The sequence below is a fragment of the Notothenia coriiceps genome, unplaced genomic scaffold (assembly GCF_000735185.1).
Source record: "Notothenia coriiceps isolate Sejong01 unplaced genomic scaffold, NC01 NC01_scaffold00018508, whole genome shotgun sequence".
Lineage (NCBI taxonomy): Eukaryota > Metazoa > Chordata > Actinopteri > Perciformes > Nototheniidae > Notothenia > Notothenia coriiceps.
The window spans coordinates 1-5697 of NW_011351209.1; the positions used below are offsets into that span (position 1 = coordinate 1).

Below are 5697 nucleotides of genomic sequence, written 5' to 3' on the forward strand. Positions count from 1 at the left end.
CTGGGAGCGCCTTGGGATCCCCCAGTCAGAGCTGGTTGATGTGGCCAGGGAAAAGAAAGTGTGGGGCTCTCTGCTGGAACTGCTACCTCCGCGACCCGACCACGGATAAGCGGGAGAAGATGGATGGATGGATGGATGGAGGTGAAAGGTCGACTGAATTCGTTTTTAGAGTGTAGTTATTTAAATGTTAAATAAGTTCGTTTTCATGATATACATTTTTCATCGCGAGTAAAAATCATTGCAAAACATTCCCCATTTCACACAAATGTCATGTTCTTAAAAAATAGTTCTGGCCGTTTCTAGAAAAATCCTAAATGAATATGTTAATTCATTAAATGACCATTTTACATGTGGCAAATGTTTTCAAAAGGTGACTAGCCAATGTTGAAATAAGGTTGGGAAATCAATTTAGCTTTCATAAAAGTATAAATTATTTTCATTTTGTTAACATTTATCTTCAAAGTGTAGGCTTTGCTCAGTGTTTAGTTCTGACAGTTTTAACAGTTTTTCGTTTTCTTTCTTGATCTACTTCATCACATGACCCACACTCACAATTAATGTCACACAAAGCTCATGTGATCTCACATGACATTCACATGCTACTTCCAGATGTGAATCACCTCCTGAGGTAAATTGGAAAAACTCTGTAACTGAACTCGTGGTTTCCTCTTACCTATGCCTTAGTACAAGACAATACATGTTCAAGGAGTAAATAAAGGTTTCACGACCTTTGAAGTTCAACTGAGATTAATCGGTTTGTAATAAAAAGACAGGTAGGGCTTGAGCCGTCACGCATTAGTCACACAATAATGTTTTTTATTGAGCTTAGAAAACCTTTTTTTTCACCTGCAACGTGCAACAACATAACAAATCTTATGTAGCTTTTATGCAATAAATTGTTTTAAAAAATCTAATTTCTCTTACTGAATGAATTGAACTTTAAATTTAACTTGATTTATGTGAGGTAGTTTTTTTTATAAATGTTTGTAACTACATTAGTAAAATAACAATATAAAATGTACTAATATTTCCTAAAATTGACATTATAACTGTATATCTAATACTATATTACACTATGACACAGTATACTAGTGTACACTATGATATTACTCCCCTCATACACTTTGCTGTTGACCAAAGCACATTGTGATTATAAATAATATGGACCCTTATTTACAATAATCACATTGAATTATGGATTTATGAAAGTAATAGGATTAAAAAAAGCTGAGCTGTCGACCCTGGGCAGCACATTTGGCGGTCAAACATTTATAAAATATATGAATGTTTGTTGTTTTGTCATTTAATACAAGACAGCTTTTTTTTATAAAGCCTATAAAACCTCCAGAACAAAGTGCTGTACAGTCAAATAAACAAACAAAACATACAAAAAAACACAGAGCACTGCTCGCACACCATAAAACAAGTACAAGTAAAAAACAATAGACAATTTAAATGCAATAAAAGCAACAATCTAAAAGATGTCAATACGCTAAGGAGAAGAGGTCCTCATTGTGTTTTCTCCTGAAAGAAGTGCCTTCACACTCAACTCGATCTCAACATGTAAAAGGACAATATATATTTTATAATTTTTGAAAGAGATCATTAGTATCAAGCAGCCTTTATCACGATCTTAAAATGTAAAAGGACAATATATATTTTATAATTATAACCTTTATGATATCATACACCTTTATGATGACCTGATGTATGATAAACACAACCCTGTTTTGCTCTGAACAGTACAAGGTGCACGGGACTGCATGCTTTGCGTTGCACCTTGATTTATGACAGTGTTATCTGTAGCCATTGACTCAACCCATACTCATACACATGACCAGGAAACCAAAGGAAGACAAAGCCTTACTCTGACTCAGCACAAAGTGTGGAAACAGTGAGTGTGCAGAAACACTTAATGCAGATCCCCTGAGCTCACTTGCTTTATTGACCTCCCCATGAGATGCATTCATTTGTCTGGCTCTTTGAGTGGTCTGCTAAATCATCAGAAAAGCTGAAAAATCACATACATTTCTGATGATTTAGCAGACCACTCAGCGCATACTTATATTAGTCATACGTTCGGATATCAAAAGAAGATGTGGGATATTGTTCATCTGGTTCAGAGATCCTGCGAATGTGGAGCAGGAAGTACATGGAACACCTCTGGCTTCAACCAGCGGTGTTAAATACCACCAATGAAGTGTAGTCATGACATGCTCAGAGCTTGTTAAGTGTTACTAATTGCACCCTAAAGCATGAATCATATATTTGTACATGGTGTGCACAATCAGTGCCAAATGTGAATGCCTCAAAACTCCAACTAGTGAGTCAGAGTTAGTGTCATTTGGACTATTTTGTTGATAAAAACCCAAATAATGTGGCATTGATATTTTTCTTGACGGAGAGGGAGGAGCAGAGGGGAGATACTTGGTCACCAAATGCTGAGCCAGAGAAACAAAGAGTTCTGAACAAGGAAAGTTTGCTTTGCAATGTCAGAAAAATGCATTTCAGGTGAATGAAAATGTGAGTGATGTGCATGTGAGTGCAGAGACATGTAAGAGATAAGATAAGATAAGATGGAAATTCAGGCGTTTATAGCAGCAACAGGGTCAGAGTGAAAACAGGATTCACACAAGGTAAAAAATAAAGATAAAATAGAATACAAATAAAAATAACGATACAAAAAATAAAAATAAAGCGATAAAATAACTGTTGAAACAACATATCACAGTAAAATGTTGAGCATGTGAATGGACATAATCATATTTGGATTGTTAATGTTAATGTGTGTGTGTGTGTGTGTGTGTGTGTGTGTGTGTGTGTGTGTGTGTGTGTGTGTGTGTGTGTGTGTGTGTGTGTGTGTGTCAGACAGCACCTTTGTTTTGACATTTCTTCAAGTCCAGTCCAAGTCCAAGTCCAAGCCCGAGGATCAGGGTCACGATGGACACAGCCAAGAGACATATCTGTGACACACAGACACAAATTCATTTCAGTTTTTTTTTAAATGCCTTAGTGGTGAAATGTAATAAAGTACATGTTTTCAAGTGCTGCACTTAAGTCCAACTTGTAGGTACTTTGAGGGATTTTACTTTTTACTTTCTGTGCCACTCAACTTCTATTCTAGTGAAATATTGTATTATATATTTAACAAATTAAACTAATGAAGATCTGTTTTGATGTAGATTAAACTGTCCAACATTGTATTTAGGTACACCTTAAACAATGAGTGGGTTGACTGTATTGCCAGAAATTATAGTGATTGTTGAAGACATTTTACAATTCCATCTTTTCAAATGTCAAGATTTGCCGCATTTCTTCATACATAATCATTTATTTTAAATACTTTAAAGTTTTTCTTCTGAAGGCTTCTCATGCCTCCAGATGACATCTCTCCTTGTTTTCTTCACCCAAAGCTGATGAACCTGGCTCAGGAGTCTGCAAGGCGTCTGACAGAGCGGTGCAGTCTGCCTCCAGCTCCAAAAAGGTTGACCCACGACATGTGGTGAAGCAGGTGGTGAAGCAGGTGGTGATGCAGGTGGTGCCAAAAGTCCTGCAAGGCTTCTAGTCGCCTCCTGGAAGCACCTTCCTCAACATGCCTTCCCAGAAGCTCGGATAAATGGCTGTTGGTGTCACAAACTGTGTTTTGGCCAAGTCTCCTCTGCTTTGTCCACTGTGCAGCATCAGGTCACCTTCTCTCACTCCCCAAGATGCCATGGTCCTGTCGATCCAGGGAAAGGTTCGGCAGATGAACCCAACTGCTGATATTCGGAGGAGGGAGATCAACTCCTTTCCAGCACAGAGGCAGAACACCATTGCTGATGCTGCATCGAGGACGTCTCTGTTCGGTTTCAGCCTCGAGGTGACACACATGTGGCAGAAAACTCAAAGCTGGCAGATAAAGTGGACGGTGCAGAGACCATTCACACCCAGGCGCAGTCTACCCAGAGAAGATAATAGAGTCGTATAATAAGTTGTTTTAAACTGAGTAAAGCGGATTCCAAAAGAAAGACTGCAGTGTTCTACCAACATCTACTGATAAATATAATATAATACATGTTTTTCTGTTCAGTGGCTGATGGATGCATGTGACAGAATGCTGTCTCATTTTTAGATTTGGAACTTAAAGCCATCTTTATTTACCTGAACAAACTGATAACTAGCCAATATTCAAGCTTTACCTTTCTTAGATTGAGGAGGACTCAACTCCCTTGTTGGGTCAACACATTTTTTTAAGCTGCCTTTGAAAGCCATATAAGAGAAAACACATGAATTAGCCAAATCATGGATTATATAAAGCTCCTACTCTAGAATTTAGTGTACAAAAACATATGTATGCTTTTCCCATTGCTATCAATTAAAAATCAAAGCAAGTACTTACAATAATCTTCTTCTTTTTAGACGACTCCATCCAACCCATGGCTCCTATGAGTGTTGCAGTCACAAATCCTCACCACACAGACAGGCAGATAGAGGTAAACACATTCACTACTGGTGGAAAAAGGCAGTGGAGTATCACCTTAGTGACCCTTGGACTAGGTGCGAGCAATAAATAAGTAATAGATTGCTCAGATGCGTAGATGTTGTCCATCAAACCTCATATGATAATCTCAATCTCAATCTTTATTTATTTATATAGCACATGCCAGTGCGAAGAGGTGAGTTTTTAGCTGAGATTTAAAAAGTTCAATAGACTCAGCAGTCTGGATATGTACTGGGAGGCTGTTCCACAGTCTGGGAGCTGCAACACTGAAAGCCCTGTCACCTCTTTTTTTTTCCTGCACCGAGGAACCACCAACATATTTTGCTGAGCTGATCGCAATGCTCTAGCTGGAGCATGGCGGTGCAACAACTCAGACAGGTAATGTGGTGCCAGTCCAAGCAATGATTTATAAACAACAGGTACTTGAACTGGATCCTGTAACTGACAGGAAGCCAATGAAGATCCGCCAAAACTAGTGTGATGTGGTCATAGCGTCTCTTCCCAGTAAGAAGTTGTGCAGCCGCGTTTTGGGCCAGCTGCAGGCGACGGATCAAACACTTATCAACACCAATATACAAGGAGTTACAATAGTCTAAACAAGACGTTATAAATAGGTGGATTAGCTGTTCAAATTCCTTACTAGGAAGATAGGCTTTTACCTTCCCTAGAAGCCGCAGCTGGAAGAAACTTGTCTTGACAACTGAGCTTATTTGTTCGTCAAATTTAAAACAGTTGTCAAAGATGACTCCAAGATTTCTGACAGAGGGACAGCTGTAGGAGGCTAAGGGGGCAGAATACACTATTAAAGCCATCCAGGAGTTCACACTGTCCAAATATTAAAATCTCTGTCTTGTTTTCTTTGAGAGTCAAGAAGTTGATTTCCATCAATGATTTAATGTCTTTCAGACAGCTAAGATGGGCAATCCTGGATTCCTTATTTGCTTTTATAGGAAGGTAAACCTGCAAATCATCTGCAAAGCAATGGTACAAAATGTTATGCTTTTTAAAAATTGACCCCAGAGGTAGTAAATACAGACTGAACAAAATGGGGCCTAGGATATAATTAGAAGTTGCCATTATTAAACACATTGGTGTTATCAAATGATCGGGATTAATAAACAGACAATAAACAGACAGCGCGAAAACTTTCACAGGGGATGTGTCAGAGCTGATACAAATACAATCTTTTACTTTTAGTTTATTTGTATTTAGAAAAT

At 38.2% G+C, this 5697-nt stretch overlaps 1 long non-coding RNA gene across 1 annotated transcript; it reads right to left on the reverse strand.

Annotated features, from left to right (window-relative positions):
• Positions 1-2880: 2880 nt before the first annotated feature.
• Positions 2881-4550, reverse strand: LOC104951092 (uncharacterized). Its single transcript, XR_798985.1, has 2 exons — positions 4379-4550; positions 2881-2963 (listed from the first exon to the last, which is right to left on the reverse strand). It is a non-coding gene; the product is annotated as an uncharacterized lncRNA (long non-coding RNA).
• Between the last annotated feature and the right edge of the window lie 1147 nt (positions 4551-5697).